The 16,411-nt window shown below is 33.6% G+C and overlaps 1 long non-coding RNA gene across 40 annotated transcripts; it reads left to right on the forward strand.

Moving 5' to 3' along the window:
• Positions 1-865: 865 nt before the first annotated feature.
• On the forward strand, positions 866-16,031 carry LOC126599900 (uncharacterized). Of its 40 annotated transcripts, none has more exons than XR_007615281.1 (21): positions 866-1,003; positions 1,796-1,885; positions 1,990-2,134; positions 2,340-2,462; positions 2,574-2,601; positions 3,115-3,154; positions 3,654-3,759; positions 4,096-4,222; positions 4,510-4,558; positions 5,084-6,258; positions 7,301-7,387; positions 8,581-8,867; positions 9,296-9,359; positions 9,517-10,155; positions 10,265-10,309; positions 10,907-11,021; positions 11,344-11,415; positions 12,563-12,621; positions 13,407-13,487; positions 13,697-15,592; positions 15,695-16,031. It is a non-coding gene; the product is annotated as an uncharacterized LOC126599900 (long non-coding RNA). The 40 variants fall into 40 exon arrangements; XR_007615285.1 differs by having other exon boundaries at positions 9,991-10,155; XR_007615278.1 differs by having other exon boundaries at positions 8,581-8,651; positions 8,757-8,867; positions 9,296-10,155.
• Positions 16,032-16,411: the final 380 nt, after the last annotated feature.

The raw sequence follows: 16,411 nt of genomic DNA on the forward strand, positions 1-16,411 counted from the left end.
TAAACCCATGCTTGTAATTTTGTAGACTCCCAATGTATGTGGGCTGGCTTTGCGCAAAATCCGCAAAAGCGTTAGAAGGGGATTTAGGGCTGGTTTGGTATTGCTGTGCTTTGAAAAAAAGTTGCTGTGAGAATAAGCGGCTGTGATGTGAGAATAAGCGGCTGTGAAATAAATCAGCAGAGTGTTTGGTAAACTTTTTTGTAAAAGTGCTTTTGGAAAAAAAAGCAGTCTAATAGTAGGTCTTTTCATTAAAGAAGCACTGTAGCTCCATGTGCTTTGAAAAAAAGCCAGTTTTCCAAAGCTGCAAATAGCAGCTTCAGCTTTTTCCTTTGATTTCAGCTTATTCTCACAGCAGCTTCCAAAATAAGCCCTTTTTTTTCAGTTTACCAAACACCTAAAACCCTCACAGCTTTTTTTCATGGGTGCTTTTTTTTTAAGCACCTCACTCCCAAACTAGGTCTTAGGCTCGGGATTACAATCTAGGGAAAAAAAACAATATGAGGTAAGAAGAACAGGGTGGAAAATCTGCGGAAAGCCAATGCAGATATCAAGGGAAATTAGTATTATAGGATAACCAATAGAATATGATGTCATTTCTTCTTTTCCAATAAAAAGAGACTATTTTACGATAAAGTAGTTATCAATTGATTTTACCAAATCCCTCAAATCTTTATATACTAAAACCCAATCGGGGTGGTACTGTGGATGACCAGTGGTGGGACGATTTTGTCCCTGGCTTTTTCCTCCGGTGGTTCCTCTCTTTGGTTTTTGGGGCACCGAAATGCCGCTTTTGCCCATTGCATCCACGCGTCTGTACAATGAGCCTACATACGGAAAGGTGCTCGAACCTTCTCTCATTTTCTTCCGTTGCTTTTTCCTTTCGCCTGCTCTCTGTTTTTCTGCTTTTCTCCCTGTTCGATCTTCGTGTTTCCTTGCTTCTCTGTTTGTGTTCATCGTCTGCCGTCTGAAAAGGTGGTTTTTCTGGCTGATTGCGGTGTTTCAGGTGGTTTGTCTATTTTATTCTTTTTCTCTTTTCTTTGTTTAGGAAGAAAAATTGTAGATCGATTGGTGTAAAATTAAAATCTTTGCGTTTTTTTATCAGTTCTTTCCTAATTTTTTCGTGTTTTTAGCATCGTTGTTTAATCTGATTGCATTTTTTCTTTCAAGAAATACTGCTCTATCAATTTTAGGGTTTCTCTGTGCAATCTTGGAAACCCTTTTCGATTAAGGTGTGTGGGTTTTTTATTTGGAATGTTTTATGCATTTTTCATCTTGGGAAATTTTGGTCTTTTAGGTTAGGGTTTTCCTGTACATCGATTGTCTGTGCATCGATCCTTCCCTAAAACTTAAAAAAAAAAAAAGAGAGGGATGGTCATCCTTAATTTTTGGGTTTTGCTCTGCATGTTTCGGTTTTTTGATGTGGGTGAGGATTTTTTTTTTTTTTTTTGTGTTTTAGTTAAATGGCTAAACATTTCTCAGAACACACATGTGGATGATCAGAAAGAGAGAGAGAGAGAGTTAAAAAACGTAGTCTATGTGAGTTCATTGTTGCTACATTGTTGAATATATTAAGAATGATGTGATAAACCGGAGAGGGAATCATCAGCTTATGGATGTGTTAACACATCCAATGTGTTGTAATCTTTTTGCTACTTAAACATGTTAACACATCAATTCTAAAAAAACTTGGTCTGCTACTTTACTTACGATGCTATTGGTTTACTCCAACGATAATGGCTAGCTAGGATCGCCTTTCTTTATGTCTTAATTATTGATAGTGCTATCATCATGGCAGGCTATGTTGGAGCAAAAACTGTGCAGGCAAAGACATAAGAGTGATGGATTTTGGAATGAAATGCAGAGGATATCCTTTTGCGCTGCTTAAGTAAAAGTTTCTTCTTCTGTTATGTTTGTGTGTTGGATATTGTAGAAGTTGTATATTCATGATAACTGACTGATTAAGATTACTTACAAGAGGTATATATGCAGAGAAGAGCTCAACATGAGGGTGCAAGAGAGCTATTGGTACAATAAAGAAAGGAAAAGTTGTACGCCACTACAGCACTACGCTGGGTGCTAGCCAACATGATAACAGTACTTACAAGATAACAATAACAATATAAAAATGATTAAGGTGGGAAACATACATTACGTCCAATAGATATCTTTTTCTTGGGACTAATATATGTTTACTGTTCTTTTAATTCATTTATTAATTTTATGTGCTGGTCCTTTTAGCTGTTTAGGTTTTGGTTTTAATCTAAAATGCTTTTACCCAATTATTTTGGGGTTTGATTTAAGAGTGTTATATCTTTTTCAATTTTTATTTATACTGATAGTGAAGGAATGGTGAGGATTGGAAGGCAGATGAGTGTACAAGTGAGAGGAAGATTGAAGAAGAAAGCAGTAAAATGCAGTTGGGTCCTTAATGCACTCCTAAAGAATAGATTGAGAAGTTTAAGGTGTGTGTTTTCTGCTCAACTTTGGGAAAAAATTTGCATCTTTTTTACAATATGTTATTATCTTTATGTGATTTATGTTTGTTGCATTGTTGATTTGCTTTATTGTTTCAGGATGTTGAGAGTTTGAGAAATGCTGGAGGTATCATCATCTCAGCTTCTGATTTTTAAAACTATCCATCATGGAACCTTGAATTTTTTTATTATTTAAATTTTTATTTATATACAATAAGGTCCGGATAGTATAGGTATAATTTTTAATTAAATTCTTGAATCTTTGAATTTTATGTCAATTTCATTTGACATTAATCGGTCATTGTTTGTAGATTGCCAATAATCAAAGTGATTAATCACTAATTGGAAATATTTAAAGTGTAATTTTCTATAACCCCTTTTCCTTTTGTACTTTTATTGAATACATTATCAATTTTCTGCTTAATTATATGATTTCTTATCTTAAGAATGTTTGCATCTTAATACTTAGCTTAAATATGTTAATCTGTCCCTTTTTTATATAGAATTTAGTGCAAGTTATTCTCAATCACACAGGCATCCGTAACATCAGGCTGGCATCCGCAGCTTCACGTGGACATCCGTTCACAGTGTTGTTATAATCCATTTGACACTCTCGCAGTTTTTTGCTTTTTTTTTGCAGGGAATGATGTGAAAAAAAAAAAAAAAACCATATTCAAAAGGTTATATTTGTTTGCTCCACTGTGGTTACATCTTTTTTATTTGATCAAGCTTTGTGATTGTGTATGTATTGGTTGTTCTGTTTTTTAAAATGGTGGTTAAAAGAAACTTTTTGTATTCTTATCAGGAGCGGCTAAGTAGTTTTATAGTTTAATGTCTAAAATATTATCCTCGGATATAAATCTTTACTGCTTTGTATTCTAGCTGATTTTGATAACATTTATAATGATATATAAATTTGCTCGATTAATATTGTAGTTTAAAAGTCTTGCTTATCCTGTATGACAAGTTATTTTAGTAACATTTACACTGTATTCTGTCATCATTAGACTTTCAGTTTTGTGCTTAAATTGAATTATGCTAATCTGTATAAAATTGAGAGTCATGTTGATAAAAGCTTCGTTTTTATTCTCCTGTTTTTGAAAGTACCCTGGAAATATTTTAAGTTTGTTTTATCTTTATTTGAAAATGAATTATTTTTGTGTTTGCAATCGTTTGCAGATTAATTTCAATTTGAAAAAATCTCTGCTGCATCTCGGTTCCTACAGTAATTTTAGCTGCTGAAGTAGCTTTCAGCTGTCAAGGTTACTAGCAATTGAGTGTGTTTGTAAGTGCTTTTTGCTTTTGTAAAATTGTGTGAAAGATTATATTTCTTCCTTTTGTTTGATAATTGTCTGGTTGCTGTCAATACTATGGCTTTAAATTGTATATGGAATCATTATTTTCACATATTTCTTTGCTTAAGTTATAATCTAGAGCTACTTTTACGTTATGGTTTTATAACTGGATAGTGCATTATTACAAAAATAGAATGTCTTTTATCAACGTTATCTATGCATTGTAGTTTTTTTTTTCCATTACGTGTATGCTACCTTTTTATCTGAAAAGTTAGTTTTAATTTTAACTTATACATGTTAAACCCAACTATTCTTCATTTTTGCAGTTTCCACTCAGCGTGCATAAGACAAGTCAAAAGTGATACTTCTGCTGAAAACTTATCTGCAAAGTAAATTTTGCTTCCGTGGTTGCATGGTGCATTGATGCATAATTGTGCAACTCTATTATAAAAGGTAAGAATGTAGTTATCTTATTACTTTGAAAATCCTGTTCAGCATGTTTTTTTCTAATTTTTTTTTCTTATATCTTGCTTCTTTAACTTTCTTAATTTTGTATTATTGTTTATTGAACTTGGATTCTGTTTTTTTATAACAGTAATCACCAAGCAATTTTTTTTGTGTTTTTTCTTTTGTCAGCCAATTGTTTATCACTGATGATTATAGTTTTTATCTGGTTAGCTGTGTAACCATTATCTAAACTCCTTGATACTATTCTCAGTACTATTGTCTTCTTATTGCAGAAAAAATTGATATGGTGCTAAACTATCATACAACATCCTAACCGTACAGGTATTAATACTGTTGATAGCACTGATATTAATCATTGTACAATTATAGTCTGATTTTTTTCCATCAGAATATTTGCATGCTGTAATGGAACAATTGTCTAAAGTTCATTAAACCTATCATTAGTGAACTTCAAACTTGGCAACAAGATAACTTTTTCATTATATACACACCAAATAGTAATAAACTAGAAGAAAAGATAGGATCCAATTCCTATTAATTCTCAATTCTTTCATCCGAATTACTCTTAATCTCAGTTTCTCAATTCTTTAGGGTTTAGAACACCCATACCAAATACACTAGCTTCACTTATGGTAATAGACTTTATCTTTTACGTTTAGCATAAAATAGATAATGACGCATGATGATGGATTACAAATTGTTTTTTATTTGTTATTTTCAAATTTAGTTTTTACCCTTTCATCCTACATATGACTCCATTTTTCCATCCATGTGAACTAATTATTACATATTATTTATTAACTGCCATAAAACGTTTTTTTTTAACACTTTGTTTTACAAATTTAGGAAACGAAAAAAATAGCTAATTCAGCAAGGAGCTTACAGCGTTGACAAATACGTTTTCAAGCAATGAAGACATGAACATTCAAAGCTATGTAAAATTAATTAATACTTTATTAATTTTTTTTATTGACGTTTTACATTTAATTACAATTTTTGTCAAGCTTTCTCTTTAGGGGATTTAGCTATTACTAATATATATACAAATTATCTTTTCACATGATCTAAATACATGGCAAATTACCTGCTTGCATATTGAAGGGTTAAATTGGATATCCAAAAGTATAAAAGTAGACATTTGTACTAGAGATATACCCTCTCCTCATATTTTAATCTAATATGTTCTTTCACAAATTTAGAAAATATGGACGAGGTTTATCTTTAGTGGTACGATGTCTATATAAATTGGTAATAGTTAATTCCTCTGAAGAGAAGACGGAAATGATGATTTTTACTCCAGATAATCAAAACTGAGTTTACCAATTTACATAAATCTGATCCATCTTTGTTGTACTAAATTGCAACAAACTTATCTTTTCTAAGACGTTATCCAAATTCTCAACCCAGGTATGTATCCAATTTCACTTACTCTTTATATCTCAATGCATTTGTTTGTATAAATTAATATAACGTTAGTCAAAACTGAACAATTTACAAATTATGCTCAATCTATTTTTAATAATTTTTTAGTTGTTATTACCTACAAACTTTCTTATTCCGCAGCAACGCGCGGGCACCACTTCTTAGTTTTATATATACTAAAACTCAGTTGAGTTTTAGCACTGTTCAGAAATAGTAAAAGGGCGGAAATGCCCTTGATTTGTTTGGGGTTTAGGTGCTGCTGAATTGCTTTGTACAGTTAAATGTCATTTTTGCCCCCACTAGGTGGGCTGTCTTCAGCTGCCTGAAAAGTCCTACGCCTTTTTTATCTCGCCTGTTGAGGGATTTGGTTTATTTTCTCGCCGTTCTCATCAATTTTCTACCTAACTCAAACTGCTCTCTCATCTTTTCATCTCTCCCAAATTATCTGTGCGAAATCAGTGAGCCTGTTTTTGGTTGCTGGAAAAAAGTTTGGTTGCTACAAATTTCTTGCGTTCGAAATCCCTCAATCGCTACGAATTTTGTTCCTTTTTTGGATTTATCAGAATCAATTTTTTGGGTCAGAGGTCTACAGTTCCTGGGTGAGGTTTTTTTTTTTTTTTACTTCTTTGGTATCGTTGTTTTAAATTTTTCTTGGTGGTTTTCGATGTTCAGATGCTTTTTGCATATGAATTTTGGATGGTTTTTGTATATGAATTTTGTTTTTATAATATTAGGTATTTTGTTTCTATGCTTAGATTTTAAGGAAAACTAATGAAAAGGGCTTGAAAACTTTGAGTTTTAATGATAAGGACAAAATAAAGGGTAAAGTGAATAGTACCAACATTGACTTTTTAGTGTAAAAATGTGGTTTTTCGTTAAAGTGAAGAGTACCGGGTGCTTTTCGTTAAAGTTCCCTATATTTTAATCTTTTTTGGGGTAAAATATTTAATTACATCATGTCATGGGTTTTTATGGGTTCAATTGGCAGTTTTGATTTTCTTTCTCTTTTCTTTCTATTTTGTTTCCTTTCCACTGCTGTCTCTCAATTTGTGTTGCCTCTCTGATTCTGGCTTCCGCGTTCGTCAAACGATAGAAACCGGCTGAAGTCAATTTTCTGAGGCTTGGTTCTGCTCCTTGGGTCGCTGCCCTGGAGATTAAATTATCAAATTTCGGTGTTTCCACGTTGCCGATTCCAATTAGTCGTTGCTAAGAGGATCAAATTGGTGAATTTCGAAACGAAAACGTTTTTTCCTAATTGATTTCCTTGCTTTTGCCGATTATTGTTGGCTTTAATGCATGTTGATTTTTTATTTTCAATAATTTTGCTTATGTGGTTTGCGATTTTTGTTCAGATTTTGAGGTTTTGATTTTGTTGTTTTTAGGTTTTTTTGCTTTCCTAATTTTGAGTGAGTTATTTGTGATCATTTTGCATTTATGAAAATTAAACTAGGGGAAATTGGTCTCTGTGTTGTGCCAAATCTTTACAGATTACATTTGGCTTAGTTTTGTGGATTTTATTTGGTCTGTGTAGCAATTTTTTGCCTGATTTTTCTCAATCTTATATGCTTGGGTTGTAAATTGTGGCTTTCCAGTATTTTGATTTTGGGGTCTTTAACTAATACACAATTTGCTCTGAGGTAGAAGGAAAAGAAAGTCAAGTATACGAATGAGTTAGAAAGTTAGGTGTGACTATTTTGAAGCACCTGTGATGCTGCTGTTATATTTTGGGTATGTTTTCTGTCCTTCAGCTTTTTTTCAGTTTGGAGATGCACTGATAATTGTTGGATTAAAATGGATTTGTATTTTTTGGGAAGAAATGAGAGGAGTTGTTGGAATTTTAGAAAGCTTTGTGTTTCTACCTTTTATGTGGCAGAGGGAATACAGACAGGGAGAGTAAGAGAGAAAACATTAGTTTAGATTGCAATTTTAAAAGTTTTTATGTTGTTAGTGTTGGAACCAGTGTATTTTGTTGGGAAATTGATAATATGTAAAGTTATTAGGATTTTGGAAAGATTTGTCTTTCTCAGTTTTATCTGCCGGAGGGAACACAACTCTTACATATATGATTTCAAGTTGTCCCTTTAGAAATTCAAGCTCTATTGAATACATGAGGTGTAAGAAACCGTTTGGGATACTTTCAAGTTTTTCTGATTCCCGAAAAAAAAGCATGCTTAAGAGTAATTATATTTTAATTTTTATTGAATTCAGGTAACCATCTTTAGGTTTTTTGCTTTGATTTGAAGAATTTCTTACCCAGGAAAGCCAGGGCTTCCTGATGAGTTCTTTGGGTTCCATATCTGGCATCTTTGTTTTGTTCAAATTTGGGGCGTTTGTGATTTGGGATTTATGTACTGTCTTATCAACTCTTAATGTTGAATTAGGTAGCTATTAATGTTGGATTAATCAAAGTTGGGCATCAGTTCATATGTTTTTCAATGTTTCTATTCCGATTTAATAACGTGATTTAATAGTGTGATGTTGATTTAGGCTATAAATTCAGAGGCTTTTGAATAGTCAAATTTGCAACACGGATTTCAGAGGCTGTTGTATCATTAGCTGAAATATGCTACATATAATCCTTAGACATCATTTTTCACTTTGATTAAGATGTGTGCCTACCTTCTCAGGTTTTACCATTGTAGATGCGGGTGGTATAAATTTTTACTTAAAAAATTGAACTCGAAATGAAAACCTAAGTGAAAAAGCATGGAAACAACTCTTGCGTAGAAATGACTTCTGGGAATGAATTTTCTTGAGATTTGATCCCAGCTATTTGATAAGAGTCAGGTTTTATAACTCAAACCATTTCCAATAACTATTTGGTAATAGGATGAATAATTAATCGTCAAAAAGTGAGTTCATACATATGAAATCCTGTTTAAGCTTACTTTTTGCCTTATGAATATTTCTTAATCTGATAGGCTGATGCTTGGGTTATTAAGAATTTTGCCTCGGTAGCAAAATATCTATCTGCCCAAATTATGGGACACGGGTGTAGTTCTTATTTTGATAATTTTTTCTTCTTTCTCTCTTTGATACTTTTCATGTGTATTCACTTGGGAAAAATACTTAAGTCTTAATGATATTAGTGCTGCAGGATATATTTTCTTCTGCAGCCATAAAATCTGTAAACAGATTTTCAAGTTTACAAGGAGGTTGCAGTGTTGAGTTTGGTTACACAGATAACGCTGCAGTATACCATACAAAGGTTTTTTTTCTTTCCTTTTGCCCCATTTTTGGGATATTGGTTACAAAATCCATTTTTAGCATAGGTGTGAAATTTACAGTAGGGGTTAGTAAGTTAATTAGTTAATTTCATTCTCAATGTGCACAAATGTTGTTCTTGCATTAATTCATTTTCTTTGTATCAAAATTGAATAAATCTAATTCTCCTTGATATCCGCTCATTCTGCTAAGATATTTATGTTGTTTCTCTCATGCTCTATCACAATATATCAGTTACTTTAATAAATTTAGTTCTAAACGTTTTCTTAACATAGATGATCTTACAAAAATCAGTGATGTACTCATCTAATTTTTAATTTTTAAGTCTTTTTAATGACTAGTTTGGTATTTAGGCAGCTTTGATCTTTGATTTTAAATATGAGATTTTGTCTAATTCTTTCTGATCCTCAGTTTCTATTGTCATTTACGGTTTAATGGACATTCTTGAATCACATTGGTTAACACCAAACAAATGGTATGTGTCATATTTCTCTTTTTCTATTCCTTTACTTTCATACAGAGTTTTGTTTGAATGCCATCATTTTCACAGCCTCTTATACACATTTGATTCAAACTTCATCGTTCTTTAAATATCTGTATATATTATGCTCACACGTTTTGTAATCCCGCAGTAACGCGCGGGCACTATTTCTAGTTATATATGCTAAAACTGGGTTGGGAACGGCACTGTTCATTAATAGTGCCGGGACGGAAATGCCCTCGCTTCTCTGCTTTGTTTCCGTTTGTCTCGCTTGCTTGGTGCGCCGAAGAGACCTTTTTGCCCCTGTTTTCCACGCGTCGGCCATCCTTATTCCCTCGACTTCGAGAGTCTTCCTAGCCGCTTAGGTTGTTGTTCCTTCCGTGCCTTTCCTAATTTGCGGTCTTCCCTTTTCGTTTTGCTGTTGTTTTTTCGAATCCTCTGATTTTCTCTGGTGTTCTGTTCTCTGTTTCGTGGAAAGAGTTCTTGATTTTCGTTTTTTAAGGGATTTTCTTTGTGGTTTGTGCTTGCGGGGCTTTTTTGTGGAAACTAATGATTGTCTTTCAGTTTTTATTTTGGATTTTTTGTTCGTTTCGATGAAACCCTAATGATTTCGTTTTGTTAACAGTTGTGGTGCTCTCTTGGGGTTTCTATACGCGTTGGTCATCTGGAAGGGAAAGAAGCTGGAAAATCTAGGCAACTGAGGAGTCTCTCTCATTCCACTCTATCTAATTCCACTTTCTTTAAAAAAATCCCAAAAATGGCTCTCCAAGACTGGAACTGGAAGTATGAGGTACCCTATTCGTTTTTCGGTATTTTTTTTGTTTAATTTCTTTATTTCATGCGTGGTGGATTTCACTTTGGTGATTATTGAATTGCTTATATATTTGCTTGGTATTTAGGGTGATCTAATTTTTTTGGCTGTTCATCAAGAGCAGCGGCATGAGGTACACTTTTTTTTTTTCTGTTTTTTTTTTCTTTCTAATTTTTATGTAATGATGGAGGTGGATTCTCAGAGTATACCTGGGATGATGAGAAATTGGAGCTCCTCTGGGGCCAGATCCATTTGGATTTTGGGGTCTGATTGGAGGAAAAGAAAATGAAATAAATTTGGGGTTTGTATTGATTTGGTGTTTGGTTTTGTTTAATTTTTATTCTTGCATGTTTTTATTTTTTTGAATTTTGACTGTTTGTTTTGTTAGTTGAAGATTACGGTGTTCGATTGATTTCTATGTGGTGAGTTGTTAATTTGTCCTCTATTTATTCATGTTATTTTATGAATGCTTGCATAATCTGTATCTCATTTCACTAACTCATTGGGTGTTTTTTTTGATAATGGTAGCGCTGTTTGTTCTGTTAATTTTTAAGTCTGTGTGTGTTGTTTAACCCAGACTTTGGACATCAATTTGGTTCTGTTTTCTTGGTGGTTTGATGTGTTTTGTGCTATGTTTTTCGGTCAATTGACTCAGTTCATATGATTAATTCCCATGGTTCCCATGCCATATTGGTTGAATTTATTTTAACTATATTTATTTTTATTGCAGTCATATCCTCATATAAACAACAAGTGGAAGGTTTACAGGACATTAACCAATTAGTTGAGCTATTAGTTCCTTTACTTTGTGATGTCCCTGGTGTGAGTGAAAAAAAATTGTTCAGGTACTTTATAGTTAAGAAAATTTAACAATGCCTTTTTTGTGTGCTTTACTTTATGTCGTTTTGATAAACAGAGGTTCAGCAACAGGTTACTGAAATTATCACTTATATATATAGCCTCCACCACAAAGTAATTTCCTAAGAAATGTAAAGTACTTTGTCTTCTTGGTTAGTGTTCTCTAATTTAGATTAGACATTAGGGCTTTCAGCTTGGTAAGGTTTCTTTTCTTGATGTACCTCATTTTTTTATTTATTGTTCTTCTTTTTGGAGTTTTTGATTTACAAATAAATTCTACGTTTAAATTCTCTTTTTTTGATCCTGTAGATTTTGTCTCTGTAATCGCACTGTCTGATATCGTTCTTCTTCACTTTCAAGCAGCACCGGTGTTTATTGAAGGTATATAATCCGTTTGGACACTTAGTTTTCAATGTATCAAGTATTTTGCGTTGTTAGTTTTTTGTTACTTATGTTGTTGCCTACCCTTTTTTTTCTATTTTTTTTCGTTTTTATCTGCTTCTCGTTCACCTTTGTGCAACCCATTGTCCTTAGTTTGTAATCTTTCGTTGGATAAATTTGATCGCCCAATCTATTCCCAAGCGACATCTTTGGTTTTAAACTGTTCTAACCAGTTTAATCTTTAAACTGTTTAATGTTAACCCCAACATTTTATTTTCGTTCTATCTGCATTGGAACCAAACTTAAATGGTGCTAAAAACGTATAGAGCCTTTAACTATACCATGAATGCAATGTTAGCCAATAAATAATTATAAAAGTAACTTCATCATGGGCTATAATCATATCCAACATCGTTCCATGATTGTTACCAACCTTTAAAACCAAATTTAGCATCGGTATGTTTTACCTCTGTTTCAATCTCAACCACTAGCGGCTACAATTTTGTATTAATCACCGTTATTGATTGTACTAAACATATGATCATCAGATCCCAATATGTCGATCGTTGTTTTACCTACCTTATCATATGTGAAACGGTTATATTTGCACTCATTTTTAGGCTAAATTGGATTGTTCATCCCTGTGGTCATAGGACACTTGCATGATGACCCCCGTGGTGAAAAAACTAGGAATTAAACCCCTGTGGTCTAGAATGTTAGCAAATTTAGTCCAAAAGTAAGATTTCTGTTAAAGGACTGTTAAAAGTTGGGGTAAAATTGTATTTTCAGTTCTAATTGACATTGAATTGGGGCTTTTTTTATTTAAAAAATTAAGCATTATTTTTTTTGTTAATTGTTATAAAAAAAAATATTTATTTTAAATGTCAATTGGAACTGAAAATACAGTTTTACCTATACTTTCAACAGTCATTTAACATAAATCTTATTTTTGGACTAAATTTGCTAACATTCTTGACCACAAGGGTTTATTTCCTAATTTTTTCACCACGGGGGTCATCATGCAAGTTTCCTATGACCACGGGGATGAATAATCCAATTTGGCCTTCATTTTTATTCATTGGAAAAGTATTTGTGTCTCCATATTCAATCCTTGGTGCAAAATGTTTACAATTTGAATCTGTTTCAGTTTTCTACAGCCAAATTAGAATCAATCTAAAAGAACTGCATCTATTCGCCGTCTTCAAGGTATAACATTGATCACTCTAAACTTTTAATTTCTTTTTCAACTTTTTTCCCTTTTACATTTCTAAAAAACCTTTATTCAATAGCTACTGATATGGTCACTTGCAGCATAAAAAACTTCATATTTTTTGTCAATATTTAAGTGTATCTTATGTTTCTTCATGAACCAGGTTTGCCCATAAGTCTGTAACCATCCACGTATATAACTTATCCATTTTTATCATTGTGGTATCAATTCAAATTTACTCTTATTTTTTGAGGTGGGATTGATCTTAAAACACAAGAACCAAAATTTAATTGATCCCATTCTGTACACAAAAATTCCATCGACCAAAAACCTCACATGGAACACAAAAGTATTCACCTCTTTTTTTTCCCGCTTCTCCTTAGTTTTTACCTATTTTTTTTTTTTTTTTTTTCACAGCATTTTCTCCTTCATGATGTTTAGCGCATAGTTTTTAAACCTGTAAAACCCTATTCGTTTTAAGTGTTTTGCCTCATTATTTAACATTCATTTGGATTTGTGATTGATATCAACTTGGTTAGGTTTTCATTACTTGCAAAGCGTCTTTAGAGTAATGCCTTTAAACTGTGTCAAATTTTCAGTGAAAAATCTTGAATGCCTTGACATTTATCCTATGGATAAATTCATGACATTCTTTTCGGTGAAATACTAAAGGTCCCATACGCCAATCTCTCTTTTATCATCATCAGCAAACTATTCGTATCATTTTGAGCCCAACTTCAGCCAGACCGCATTTACTAATGAAACGATTATTTCTTGACAGTTTGACCCGAGTACCTCCAGAAAATATCTATGCATGGACCACTATTATAACCCATTCTCAACTGATGAACTTCAAACTATGGTGCGTATCGCGCCCTTTTGCCTTCCTCACTATTTATTCAGCTATTATATATCCAATCGTATTGATTCCTACAGAACAATGTTTACTGTTTTCGGCAACCTCTTAATTTTACAATGTATTACAATTTCTTTCTTGCTGCATTAAATAGAATGTGAAGAATAAAGCCAATTTAAAAACCTAATATCTATTTATGTTCTTTGTTGTCCCAGAAGATTTTTCATTATATGAAGAAAATAGATAGATGCTCCGCCCATTTTGCGGAAAAAAGGTATACAACAGTGCAGCACCGCAGCAACGCGCGGGCAGCCTAGCTAGTAGATTATTAAAACGGAATTGGATCCACTCCGGACCCGCCTCACACAAATCGACGACTCCGATTTCATTTCTACACAAATGTGTGCTTATACGGTTTATTACCCGTTGTCATTTTTTCAAATCCGTATAATCTAGACTATCGACCCTCGGTACACGCACGCATTGGTGACCAAAACTTCTTGTTGGCTTTGGCTTTTCTTGCCAACGTTCTTCTTTCCTTTTTTCTTGCTCTGGCTTTTGCTTTCTTGACTGTTATGCCCTAATTGGGTGCTAGGGTTGTTTCCCTGGCTTATCTTTCCCCTCCTGTGTACTATGTGGCCTTTCTTGCATACTTCGTTCATGATTACACTTTGTTGAACTTTAGTTGTCTAGTCACCATATAATTGATCCAGTGCACTCGTGAACACAACAGGGAGATAGCTTTTCCTACGTAGGGATAGCAAACCATTGGTTTGGTCCTTACACAATTTGAACATGTTAACATAAAACTTCAACCCCATCTCGGAATCCCAAAAAGGATGTCTAAAAAGGATGTCTGATCATGAATAAAGAGTGGTCCTCTTCTAACATTAAACCCCTCCCAAGTTTAGTTATGGAAATAAACGCATGATATCTTTTGAGGCATGTCAAGAGAGAAGGATCTTTGACCCTCCTAATTAATTGGAGGACAAGAACTTCAATGTAGCTAAAGTTGATTAATCTGTTTGCAGATGCAATTTTAAAGAGATAAACTTGGAGGTGAGTAGATACGCATATGCCATCCCTTAAATTTCCATGCCAAATTTTTTGACTTTGCATGTACTGCAACAATAGTCCCAAACTCCTGAAGGATTTGTTATAAATAGTTAAATAAAATGATGATAGATGCATTTCACTAGATAATCTCTATGTAGCATACCTTAAATTTTATTGGAAAGCTTTCCAATTACTTGCATATAGAAATGTGTTTGGAGTTGGACATGTCATATGCTACACAGAGATTTTCTAGTGAAATGCATCTATCATCATTTTACTAAACTATTTATAACAAATCCTTTAGGAGCTTGGGACTATTGTAATAGTCAAAAAATTTAATTTGGCATGGAAATTTAAGGGATGATATCTGCATATCTACTCACCTCCAAGTTTATCTCTTTAAAATTGCATATGCAAACAGATTAAGTGACTTTAGCTACATTGAAGCTCTTGTCCTCCAATTAATTGGGAGGGTCAAAGATCCTTCTCTCTTGACACGCCTCAAAAGAGATCATGCGTTTATTTCCATAAATAAACTGGGAGGGGTTTAATGTCAGTAGATGACCACTCTCTTTTCATGATCATGCATCCTTTTTGGGATTCTGAGATCGGGTTGAAGTTTTATGCTAACGTGTTCAGATTGTGTAAGGACCAAACTAATAGGTTGCTCTCCCTACATAGGAAAAGTTATCTCCCTTTTGTGTTTATGAGTGCACTGGATAACTATACGGCGACTGGACAACTAAAGTTCAAGAAGGTGTAATCATTAACGAAGTATGCAAGAAGGGCCACATGTTACATAGGAGGGGAAAGAAAAGCCAGGGAAACAACCTAGCACCCAATTAGGGCATAACAGTCAGGGAAGTAAAAGCCAGAGCAAGAAAAAAGGAAATAAGAACATTGGCAAGAAAAGCCAAAGCCAACAAGAAGTTATGGGCAACCAAAGCGTGCGTGTACCGGAGATCGGTAGTCTAGATTATACATCCCGCTCTTTGCCCACAATCTGCACAAGGGAAAGAGTGGAAGAATTGAATATGACAATAGCAAAAGCTAAGGTAAATCCATCTCAAATCTAGACAGTGATTTCATGAAAATTGAATAAGCCTTGATGTGAGAAATATATCTGTCTAGTTGAATTTACTTTTTTTGCTAAACAGTTTGAAGAAGAGAAGATACCGAAGGAGGTTCATCAAGTGTTTCTACGAGTTTTTGAAGGGGCAGATGACGATGTATATGAGGCACTTTACAAAGCCTACCGATCCGGTTATAGGCATCCTCAACACACATTGAGCAAAATACTAGAAGAATAGGATGTTAGTTGTGGAGAGATAAAAGTGTATTCAGCAATAGACTAAAACTTAGCAAAATAGAGAAAACTAGAAAACACACAAGACTTATACTGGCTTGTCAAAACTTTTGCCCAAGTCCAATTGTGATTTTCCTAGGTAGAGAAATCTCGACTTCTTCAATTAATAATAGAGTATATAGTACTTATCTCTCTCTTCTCTCGATTGTCACAGATTTTCTCACTGTTTTAAGCCTTAATTGCCGCACCCTATTTATAGGTATAGAGTGCAGTTAACATGTCCTATTCTAAGTGGAATAGGAAATTAGACTTCCTTTCCAATTCCAAAGCTCTGGTATGATTGAAGTGCGGCAAAAGTATCAACTCCTCCAATTAAGTCACATCGGGCATATTGTAAACCCATGCTTAGATACGCAGATGTCATCCCTTAAATTTTCATGCCAATTTTTTTTAATTTTGCATGTACTGCAACAATAGTCCCAAACTCCTGAAGGATTTGTTATAAATAGTTTTGTAAAATGATGAAAGATGCATTTGACTAGATAATCTATGTGTAGCATATGGCATG

The sequence above is a fragment of the Malus sylvestris genome, chromosome 14 (assembly GCF_916048215.2).
Source record: "Malus sylvestris chromosome 14, drMalSylv7.2, whole genome shotgun sequence".
NCBI classification, from domain to species: Eukaryota; Viridiplantae; Streptophyta; class Magnoliopsida; order Rosales; family Rosaceae; genus Malus; species Malus sylvestris.